The sequence below is a fragment of the Aulonocara stuartgranti genome (assembly GCF_965226115.1).
Source record: "Aulonocara stuartgranti genome assembly, chromosome: 4".
NCBI lineage: Eukaryota > Metazoa > Chordata > Actinopteri > Cichliformes > Cichlidae > Aulonocara > Aulonocara stuartgranti.
The window spans coordinates 3735121-3747502 of NC_138942.1; the positions used below are offsets into that span (position 1 = coordinate 3735121).

A 12382-nucleotide genomic window follows, 5' to 3' on the forward strand; every position below is an offset into this window, starting at 1 on the left:
CTTAAGGAGTTCAAATGATACGCTAACATGTGTAAACAGTGTCATATATTCTTTAGGCAATTATGTCACTTCAAAGATGTACTTATCTGTTAGATCACTTCTCATTTGAAAGAAGGTCATCAGCAATTTGGGATTAAAAAAAACAAACAAAAAACAAACAACAAAACGCAGGGAAAAACACTGAATTTGATATTTCACCCCAAAAGATCAGCGCGCGAGATGATTCGCTCTCCGTTTCTGACTGCCTGACTGACACTTTTATACCCGCTTCTTGGAAAACAGACATTACATAATTCATCCAGACGAACGGCAGGTCATTATGGGATCCTGAGAAGACTCATTTATGTTTTGAATGATTTACTGCCGACGCAATTTGCTGATTAATTTGCCAACTTAAAAGTTGGACCGTTGGTCGGACAAGCAAGCAAGGTGGAAATTCACTGATTAACTGACTTGTCAAGTAAAACAAACAAATGATTTAAAAAAGAAAATAACTATTCGTTTCTAGAAGTTTCATTTCTGGACCTTCATACAACACAATGGCATAAAAATGACAAGCCCAACTCACTTTTACTGTCATTTGAAGTTTACTTGTATTTGACAAGAGTTTTTGCATGAAGGTGCGAACTTGGCAGGAATACTGCAACATTTTTTAAAAATAAATTTACAGTAGTGGCAATCTGTGGACCCAGGGCCTAGCTTGCACAGATATCTGGTTTAAATCTTCTTGTTCCGTGTGCCAGGAGTTGTGCAAGAATGCAGACTTTTATGCAAGAAAGATAAAAAAAAACAAAAAACTAAATTGTAAGAAAATAGCAGTTTTCTTCAGGATTGTGTTTCAGTAAATCAAATCCATATTGTGCTTACCTGCATGCATCCAGAGTTTGCTCAGAGCTAAAACACTAAAACAGAGACTGGATGCAGAGCAGAAAGTTTCTGGTATGAACAATCGTGTCCCTTGCCAGCAGATTCCATATATATTTCAATGCAGATATCCATGCATTTGAAAAAGAGAGTTTGCATAAGACTCAGAGTCTTGCATGAGAGCTTGTAGAACCAACTTTAGCAGCAGCAACTTGAAGAAACAGTTTGTCTTTTTGTGTGACTGTTAGTTCTTTACACCAATGTGGACAAATTCAGGACAGTTTTTCTTTACAACATCACTTCAGTTCCCTGAGGTTTGCAGACATTCATTTATGCACTGCTCGAGTTCCTGCCATTCCACTTAAACTTAGTTGGACTTTGACTGGGCTGTTGCAGAACCTGGATCCTTTTATTTTTGAACCAATCAGTTCTAGATTTGCTGCTGTGTTTGGGATCATTGTCCTGATGCATGCCCTGGTTTGGACCTGGCTTTAGCCTCATATTTGATGTTATGACTCAATGACTGCACGGTGTCCAGGTTCTGTGGCTGCAAACAAGCCAAATCCTCACAGGTCCACCACCGTGCTGACAGTTGCTTTGAGACGCTGCCGTGTTTGGTTTTCTCAAATGAGGCATTGAAACGTTTCCACTTTGGTGTCATTTCTCCAAAGGACATTGTTCCAAAACCTCTGTCGCTTGTTCAGATGCTGCTTTGCAAACCTAAGCTGTGCCATCTTCTCTTTATTTAAAAAAGAGAAGAGGCTTTTCTCCCTTCCAAACAAGCCATTCTTGATCCGTCTGAAGCCTGCAGAGTCTCAGATGAATCTGCTGGGACGATTGTGGCTGTTAAACCTGTCACAACCTAGCTCATAGGCTGCAATAAAACTGAGGGGCACTACATGAGGTACTAATCATTTATTCTACAGGACATAATTAAAGAGAACGTGTTTGTCAGCGAGTTACTCATGCAAAGTGTTGATGGACATGTGGCAGTGCGTGGAAAGTAAAACTTCAGGAAGCTGTTATCCGAAGCAGGACACTGAGCAACGTGAGGTCAGCTGCAGAAAGGAGGCACCTTTGTGACTGAGCTCACTAGACCCAGGTGTAGCTCACGCTACAGTTACTCCTCCAATCAGCTCCTGCAGAACAAAACACAGAAAGTGCAACACAAGAACCAAAACAGAGACACCTAGTGTGTAGGAGACGCCATAACCCACACCTGAATGTTCCAGACCAGCACACAGCCAAAACACAGCTTTTATAGATGTGGTTTACAGTCTCCATTATCAGTTCACAAATTAGCAGCACCTGGCAGCTACTCACCTTCTTAATCCCTGTGGAAGAAGTAAAATTGTACTTTGTTTTTCACAAGACTGCATAGAGTGCTGTGAAAACTCTTTATCACATGTCTGTGTGTTCTGGAAAATAATGCTGCAGCATGAAGTGAAACAAAGCCGGTCACTTCACCTCGCTCTTTTTAACTCCAATCAGCAAAACTCGGATTTAAATCTAAGTTTTCCTAGAGATTCAACAATTGTTGAAAGACTGTGTAACATTACTTTAACCTTGGGTCAGTGGAAACTCTTATGCAAAAGGGCACTTCTGCATACGAGTCCAGCATAAGAGGGAGAATCTGAGAGCCGGAAAAGTAACACCATCTAAAAATGTTCTCCAGTGTCGAGCATTTTCCTCACAATATTTGCACAGTTCAGCACGACAGTAACCGTGCACACTGCACATCTTTATTTTAACTGCGAGCGCCGCTAACAGTTTGGTGCTGCAGAGCTCAAACAAACGACAACACGTGGAGTCATCCCCACCTAAGAACCCTGGCACCAGACTCATCCAGACAAGGCTGCATGTCGAGCTCTGTGAGAATCAGTCTGCAGCTTGAATTCCTTCCAGTGTTTGTGAGACGGCTTAATAACTGTAGAATTAAACTAATTACAAACACAAAGTTAACGGCGGCAGAACAAATACGTGCCAAGCTCGGGAAACCCTGAGAGTCTGGACCTCTGCCTATCTCCGGATTCCAAAAACACGCTAACAAAATAACCGGATTAAATTGAGGTAGATTGAATAATTTATGTACACAAGCCTCATTTTGTTAACTCTGTTTTGTTTGTGGATGGAGAAGGTTACGGTACATTGCAGAGCCAACATGAAATCTTGTTTTTTTGTTAACTGACATGAATACCAAACTCGAGTGTGCAGTTGATTAAGATGCATTTTTCCAGGAAAAGGAGAAAGAAGCAGGATTTCTGTAACCATGGCTGCAGCCGTTAAACACTTTCGAACCATCTCTGTATGTGTGGATTCAAGGGCAGAGTCGTAATGAGCAGTGGCATTAACGATACTGCAAGATGTGCTCCCGCCACGGCCTGCATTACTGCAGTTAACTGGGTTTGTAATGGGGTAGTTTTTCAGGCACGTGTCTGCAAAGAGCAGGCTTCAATCATATCTAAGTGCATTACTGGAATGCAGGGAGGGGATGTGCAGTCGCAATAGCTCATATATATAAGAGATCAGGTCAGGAAAGGTGGAAGGAATTGTAGTCTCATTTTCATGCATTCCAACAGATTTTTCAAAACAAATCTGAAAACCAGCTAAATCTTTTGCCGTTCCTTCTTGGCTTTGTGCATAAAACACGGTTATTTACACACAGAGACAGATTAAAAGGGGGGTTTCAACAACACCCTTGCAGCAGCACATGAATTATATCTATTACCAGCGACTTGATAGCGTGGAGTGAACAACAGCGGAATGATAATAACAGTAATACTGTCGCAGCCATTGTGCGACTCCCACTGAGTTTGTAAAACAGGACCGTACGAGGGTGACTGGCCTTTGATTTTGGAAATGAGTAAATCAGTCTGCAGGCTACAATGAGCCATCTCATTTGAGGCATTTGTGTATTTTGGATTTATTGGTCCCAGAATGCACCCCCTGCCCCCAAATCTATCTCTGACTAACGCAGCATTTTCTTTACTAGAAAATGCGCTGTCGAGAAGTTTATAGAGGAGCACTTAAGTTCACAGACGGGTTTACTGCTGGCTCCGTGCGCTTGGTGTGAAATAACAAACATTTCTCTTAAACCCGTTTCACTGCTCAAAGGAAAGTGAGGGCTTAGTGAAACCCAAATAGCAGTGGAGACAGAAAGATTCATATCATCGGGCTTCTTCTTTGGTGTCTGTACGTACCGAAGCGCGGTGCCATTCTTGGTTAATTTGACAATTACGGCGTAAAATGCAGCAGAAAAAAAACAAACCCCACAGTCAAAGACTGAAGTGACACCTGAGGCTGAAAGAGCGATTTAAAGAAAGGTTACGATGGGTGACGACCAACTAAAAAGCTGTTTGCAGTTTTCCTGCCTCGGTATTTGTAATCATCGAAATCTCTGATTACTAGCTAACATTTCATGCCAAGTCATGGACAAAGTCACACTCGTGTCCCTCTGGAAGGTGTACAATATTTAGTTATTATAGTTATTACAGACAATTGAATTTCTTATTGTGATTTATTAGTTAATTTCCTTTAAATTGCCCATTTCCAGGCATCTGAATAACTTTCCAAATGTTCAAAACAGTTCAAATGATTCTAATGTGATTGCTGATGGCCATTTCCTCAGACGCGAACAAAAGAGCTGAGCCCATCGGTGCTTTCCAGGCGGGATTGAAAAAGAAAACAAAAGGAGAGCCAGAAAAGTTGCTTTTGTGTGCTGGAAACCTGTGAGAGGCTGCACGAGCTGCTCCAAGTCAACTGACTGACTGGGCCATGTATGACAGTATCTTTCTAATATTCACAACTCTGGAGAAAAAGCCTCCAATACTGTGAATACTGACTAACCCTTAACCTCTAAATATTTTATTGAAAGCGATAAAAACTCATCTTGAAAGCCAAAAATACACAAAACGAATGTACCGTATTTTCCGCACTATAAGGCGCAATTAAATCCTTTAATTTTCTCAAAACTCGTCAGTGCGCCTTATGTATGAATTCTGGTTGTGCTTACTGACCTCGAATCGATTTTATGTGTCGATTTTATATATGAGTCTTATAATCCGGTGCGCTTTATGGTCCGAAAAATACAGTAGAGTAAACTTGCAAGCCCTGTGACGGAGCGTGAATGACCTTTCTTGGTGGGAGATGAGAAACATGTAGTATGCAGGTTTTGTTTTTTTAAATAGAAACTGAGAAAGCGAGCAAACATTAAAATACTTGCATAACAATAACATATTGTATCAGCTATTATATCAGCCAAATTAACCAGAATTATATGAAATTATTTAAAATGACGTAATGATCTTTATTAAAGTACATCTAGGGTTCAAACCTGTCACAGCTACTACTTTTTCCACAGGCCTGAACCAAATTAAAGCTTTCATAAACCGATCAGAAGACAAACTGTACTTGTAAACCATCCCATCCTGACTCTTCTGAGCTGAACTGCTCCTCTGTGGAAACTTTGTCTTTAATATAAATGCTTAAGGAATTAAGAGCAACATGATAGCAGCGACTACCGGGCTGGACAGACAAAAGTCAAGTCTGATCCAGGACATATTCTTCCTTTTCGCCCCTGTCACACATGCACGTACTGAATCACGTCCCGTGTAAACACTTGAGCTAAAATCCTCAATCAGGATGATAAAATGTGTGCGCGTAACCGCAGCCACCGTGTTACTGCAGGTCTCCCATTTCTCTGTCGTTTCTGGAGTGGTATTAGTTAGATTTAGTGTAAACCAAATAATCACTGAAGGTGATGCACTATTCCAAGAAAAGCACTTAGATGGTACCAACAGAAATTATCCCATTTATCATTCTGCAGTAAAAGTGTCTCTGCGTTACATGCATTTTTAACCAACACCCTCATTTTCTGGATGCTTTACATCTTCTGCTATTTAAATAACACGCTTAGCATATCGGCGCGTACACAGTTTGGGGTAATGACATAATTTGAGGCGTACGTTTCTGCAAGAATGAGAATGATAAGTCTGTCTGCAGGTCAGGGAGAAGTGGTGTTAAAACACATTTAAGCTCTCTTCTGAGGAGGAAGCGGTGCATGACGCACTATCGCAAAACAGAATAGTCCTCTGATGAAGAGTGGAAAACTGACACAGCTGAGAGAAAACAGATTCTTCCTCGCAGTATCCAGAAAGAAACGCTTCGCCTACTTCATGTTCAGCCGTTCTTGCTGCTTTGTTTCAAGCTGCTTGGCTGACTGCAGGTCTGGCCTGCTGATTGCAGTGATAGACATGAAGGAATCTGGTGTTGGCTGCCAGAAACCACAGAAGAAAAGAGAGAGCACCTCCGTCTACCGTTGGTCTGTGCTGTAAGGAGAGGTAAACACTGGTAGTCTCTCCTTAGTACGCATGGCTTGTGTTGGCTGAGAGAGCAGCTGCAGCTCTGAGGAGGTGCCAGTCTGTGGTCTGCTGAGCAGAAGACAATTATTTTTAATGAATACGCACAAAAAAATGCAGTGCGGCCATTAATGTTACGCAATCAAATCCATACTGGTATAGACAAGTCTCTCAAATTTAGAAATGCATTCACTCCGAGTGTACAGTAAATTTGAATTGGGGGGGTCTGAACCGCAGGGTGTATCTCCCCGTCACTCAAACGCAAACAGTGACTGCTGCTCGGCCTCTTTCGTGACAACAAACAGACTTTTATCAAGAAGCACATGACGTGCAGGTAAACTAAATAGTTAGCACTTGTTACCAACATTTTTAAAAACCTTTATTTAACCAGGAAATTAAACTCTCGCGAGATTGTCCCGGGTTCTCATACGCAGCATTAACATGGGCGACGATGGCAGGAGCTCCCAGAGGAAACCCACACAAGGGCAAACAGAAGCAGCCAGCTCCACACAGAAAGGCCCTGACACCGCCTGAAACCAGCACAGTTTTTCCCCACCGCTCCATTTTTGTGCATCTCAATTTTCCTTTTAAACAACATTTCAAGAGTGAAAAATCACAAATCCAGAGCTACACTCAAACCTCTGCATTCCTGTTGGATTTTGAGCCCAACAGGTCCAACGTATTCATTACTGGCAAATAAAAATCATCACCCTCGTCCGGCTGTCTGATAGCACAAGCAGGAAAAAATGACAACAATGCAAATGCAGAAGTGCTTAAAACTGCAGTTCCTCTAACGGCCACTAGAAGCCACAGAAGAGTCGATCCCCATAGACTCCATGTTAACCTTTAAAGCAGAGATAGACATGATCACAGAAAATATCCACAGTCCAGATATACAATCAAACACCCCTAATTTTGTATACTTGTCCATAAAAATTGAGTTTTTACCCACAGTAAGATAAACATTATTAGGGCCGTGGCTGCAGACTTGAGTATTAGCTGTCTGCTAGCCACCCATCTCCGCTAACTGGCCTCAGTGAGTGAGTTAGACCAGCGGTCCCAAACCTTTTTTGCGCCACAGACCGGTTTATGTCTAGATATTTTCACGGACCGGCCTTTAAGGTGTTGTGGATAAATACAACTAAATAAAATGAGTACTGCTACCAAAAAGATTTATTCATAACACACAGGAAAAGACTCAGGGTAACAGAGTTAATGCAAAAAAAAAAAATAATAACGATAAAAACCCTGAAATCCATCAATTTCACACCCGAGCCTCAACTCTCGCGGCCCGGTACCGGTCCGTGGCCCAGGGGTTCGGGACCGCCGAGTTAGACCATTATACCACCATCTATAACAGCGTCTCTGTGATGCACCTACACAGCCCGTGTATTCCTCAATAGGCTTGGTAACAGTAGCAGTAATGTTACCTACCACGCACTCTGACCTCTCGCTCAAATGTGGATACAAAAACCGTAAAAAACAGAAAATAAGATTCCAACAGATTCTAAAGGCTCAGAGGCTTCAACTGGGATTCAAAAACCAGTGGGTCATGGTGTCACGACCACCTTTCATATACAGTTTGTGATTAAAACAATGAAAGCCTCAGAATAAACCCAAACCCCCTCAAACACACACGACAGAATGAGGTCAAAGAAAGAAAACATTTGTTTTGGAGTTTGTAGTAATGACCCAGAAACTATATGCAGATGAGGACAAACTGTAAACATGTTACATTATATTCATAGCGTACAAATACCCGAGACTTGTATCCAAATGGCCGAAGCTTCGCTGCAGGCATGCGGCTGTTATCTGGTGTTTTTAAAGAGTTAAAATTGTTGAGGCAAATATCAAATCTTTGGGAAAACAAGCTAAGCTTAAAGTGCTTCAATCAACCAAAATTAATTGAAATGTTTCACGAGTGTAAACAGCTGGGTATCGCTACAGTAATGCAGCTCTTTGCTCATTTACTCCGTGACCTTCAAGTGGTTTTCCTAAATGCACACATAGATCATGTCTAAATTACACCCCCTCAGGACAACTCCGTCTTTTATAGCAACGCAGTCATCTGAATATGCACTTAAGCTCAGGACAGTTTGATGAATTATCATTCGCTGAGGTAGAATTACCTCGAAATGCTCAGGGTTTGATTTACTCAACTGAAAAAGTGGCAGGAGAAATACAGCTGTGCTAAAATTACAAATATCCACTGCAGTGGAGCTGTTATGCAAGTTGCGTGGCCTCGGGCACAATGTACGACAAGAGAACCTTATCAACCGATACCCGTCCGAGGTTTTCCTTCTTGTAAAAGCAGCATGTATCTACACCGTCTCTACAGTTTGTTACTTTTTCTTTGCTTTAGAGGCAGAAATGGTAGACAGGTTTAAATACCTGTAACAATGCAGAACCGATCTTCAATAAAACCACAAGAACTACGCAGATTTATATTCTCCACGTCTATACAAACACATACCTCCCCAGTATAAGGCCATGTTTGAACGTTTTAATCCCAGTACACAAACATTCTACAGCAAGTGGCCAAACGGGTTAAACTCGGGTTTAGTAAACCTCTTGTAATCCCCGTCCTTATAGGGATTACTTTTGTCTACAAGGAACGGTCGTGAATTTTAGAATTTTCAAAGATTCATAGAGTTACTTTTTTTGCCTTTTCAAGCTCAATTGTATGTAATGCACTCCGACCACCAAAAAGTGGCAGCATGACCTCAACTGTCATTAAAAACCAGAGATAGAAGAACACATGACTCACTACCTTCAGCCAGAATGTAAATGTTGGTACTTTGAGATGTTGCACTACAAAATAGTCAAACTGCACTAGAGCCATCAACAAACAAACAGCTGTCAAACAGGTTTTTGCTTCTAATGGCGTTCCCCGCCTTCTAATAAACTACACCGACTAAGCAAAAGATGCTTACTTGCTTCCTTCTGCCAAGTAAGATAGTTGGCAAACATAGAAATAAAGGAAATAAGGCTTATGAACTCTGAGTAACCAGATCACGATGGATGAGGACATGAAACAAACATCTGAAAAATCTTCTTCGTCTTGCGGCCTTCTGAATCTGCTCTCTGTGATTCTTCGCTTGCTTATTTTTTGTTTTTACTTGCTACGTGTTCACGTTTACTTAACGAAAGACAAAAATTCTTTCACAAAAAAGCGAAACATGCATACCAGACATTACCAGCCTAAAAACAGGACGTTTTGGGAAATTTAGACACTGAAACTGGTGTAAATGTGCTCAAGCTGTGGTTTCATGAATCTGCACGCATAATAGAGCAGAAAGCCTTCAACACAAATATAGTTGATCTGCACAGGAGAGCATAGAAAAAGAAAAGAAACAACAGCAAAAAGCATCAAGGTATCCCTTGGGTAATATCTCTAATAGTAAGCTATTAAAAATCACTAAGAAAAAAAAAAACACATTGAAAAACAGGCTTCCAAGCGCAGCCATTATTTTGTTACCTCTGGCAGACAGCGAGGCACCTGGGAAATCTGAGCCGACGTTAACGGGCAGCAGCAGTCCAGCAGAAAAACTATATCACTTTCTTAAGCTAATTAGCCCTGAATATTACGAATCAAAAGAGCCTCACTCTGAAACACAATGGCCAGCCAAGAAATATATTTGTCTTCCATTTGTGAGAGACTGGCAGTGGAAAGACTCCAGGACCGAATATTATTCAACAAAGACATTCCAGGGGATAAAATGTTGCATTAAGCGTCTGATTTTTGTCACTGCTCCACCGTTTTCCCCAAACGAACGAACGAAGAGATGAAACTGGATCTCACCGTCAACGTGAAAAACTGAAAGGAAGGTCAACGTTGATGCTGCTCTGACAGACCTTAGACTGACGGACGCGACAGAATGTACTTCGGAGGCGCTTTAAAGTGACAGTTATGCAACGATAAACTTGTATTAGCTGCATCAGAGATAAACATTTGGATTTGACAAACCTGAGCAATTAAATGTTCTGTGTTTCACCGTTTAGACATTTTCTGAGTGCCAGTTGTGTGGTAGTCATCATCGTGTCATAAAACAGGACTTTATTCTTTTTTTTTTTTTTTTTTAAAGATTGTTTCTAACTGAAGTTACTTGGATATTTAAACATTTTGAAATGTTTCCTTATTTCTATTCCAATATTTAAAAGACAGCATTTACCTTTGTAATAGTAGCTAGTGTATTTAACCTGAATCACACCAGTTAACAGCATGAACATCTACCTTACATTATATATTAGTAGTTATATGTATACTGGAAAGCCCCCAAAACTAGTAGGAAAAAATGACATGCTGGTATTTGCATCTGTGATTCTTGGGCGTAAAACACTGCATTCATTTTGCTAACATTCCCAGATATTCCAGGTAACTCGTGCACAATGAAGCCTGGGTAGTACCTTCAGTTTGCTCCTATGCCTGATAAAAACCAGGAATAACAGCTTGAATCAGGCCACAGAGGCAAGACTTCAGTCAGTGTGTACATTTCACCAGCAGATGGAGGAAAAACATCAAAGATGGCACAGACCTGCACACAGTGACCATTTGATGCAAATCTACTCAGTACTGATAAAAACAAGCAGTTCTCTAAGTGCCAAACCTAAAACCACAATATTCAGGTTTAGTATGTAACATAGAAATTCATCAATATGAACAAATCATTTAAAAACGTGTATGAAACAAACCTGAAATAGACCTTCCTGCACTATACGTGTAGCGACTTCCACAGTCGCTAGAGGCCGGGGATGGAGCCTGCCTCTTTGCCTGACGCGCTGTCAACTTTACGCAATAATGCGAGAGGTGGAATTGTTTGCTTGTTTATTAAAGTGCTTTGAGAGTTTACAGAGGTCAACAAAAACTACGGCTACCACCCCTCCTCTCTGTCAAAATCAAAACCAGTGAATGACAGACTGACAACGCCCTCTTAATGTCACCGCTAGCACCCACGTGACTCCCGTTACACATCACCATAGCAACCAAACAAATGAAAACCCAGTGATCATCAAAATTCAATACATTTAGTTATGGCTCCTGCAATATGGAACAATTTCCAAAGAAGCTACTTTGATGTAAAAACCATATAAAGACTACTTAGTTTTGGTGATGTGTGGATTTCTCGATCTCCTTAATGTTTCCAGTTTCAAACGTCTATTTTCAGGTGACATCTTGACAACTTTTAAACTTTCACGTCACATCAAACGAGATCAGAGCTAGGGGTAACATCACTTTACTGTAACGCCTCTACCTCTGGTAGTAATGTGGAACTGGACTCACCTCTTGTTGCTTTTGATTTGTGTGAAACCACCAGGCAGAGCAGAGAGTGACTCTTGACAGAGACGAGGAAGACGGCAGTTCTTCTCAGCATTTTTCTATTTTCAGAACTTGTAAATCTACACTTCAATAAATCCATCACAAGGATCGTCATCAATCCAGCAACCAGCCTCAATCAGATTTGCTCATCTAACACGAAGGAAAAAGCAATAAGCGCAGAAAATGCATGACATTTATTTAGAAGAAATGCTTCATCAATGTGCTACAAAGTACAACTGCAGGCTATACAAGGCAAAAAAATAAAAATCCAGGAGACCTTCGTAATATAAGATTCCATATTTAGTAAACTAAACAAGGCAGTTTTGTTGTGCACCTGAGATATTTCTAGTGTAAAGTGTTGATTCTTGGCAGAGTCTCTGTTATTTTGATCTTTAATCTTTACTTTGCAACAACTTTTTAATATTTTGACATTTTTTAAAGAATCAGCTGATCACCTTCATCGACTCACAGTAGCTTTCAGAATTTAATTTAGGCTCTTCAAACCTTTGAGGATCTTCACATAGCACAGTTTTGGTTATCCTGTCGATACAGTCGGACCTTTAAAAATAAATTCCTGGTGGTGTTTGACACTCCCAAGGCTGCCCTTTGCCTCCAGTTATGTTCATCATTTTTAATGGAGAGAATTTCTACTTATAAACCAGCGGCCTTGCCTCTGCTTTTTGTAAATGATTTAGTCCTTTTGGCTTAATCAGGTGGTAACCTCCAGCTCGCACTGGGCCAGTTTGCAGTCAGGTGTGAAGGAGTGGGAATGGAAAGTCCACGTTTCTTAACTGGAACTGCCCCAAGTGGAGGAGCTTAAGTAACTCAGGGTTTTGCTCAGGAG

At 41.0% G+C, this 12382-nt stretch overlaps 1 protein-coding gene across 6 annotated transcripts in view; it reads right to left on the reverse strand.

Moving 5' to 3' along the window:
• LOC309704601 (uncharacterized protein) overlaps positions 1-12382 on the reverse strand; it is a 92059-nt gene that overhangs the window by 74500 nt on the left and 5177 nt on the right. For 2 of the 6 annotated variants that reach the window (XM_082529855.1, XM_082529856.1), the window contains exon 3: positions 11503-11688. The exons of the other annotated variants lie outside the window; for them this stretch is intronic. The gene's annotated coding sequence lies outside the window, so the exon portion shown is untranslated. The remainder of the gene's footprint in view (positions 1-11502; positions 11689-12382) is intronic. 6 annotated transcript variants of the gene reach the window in all.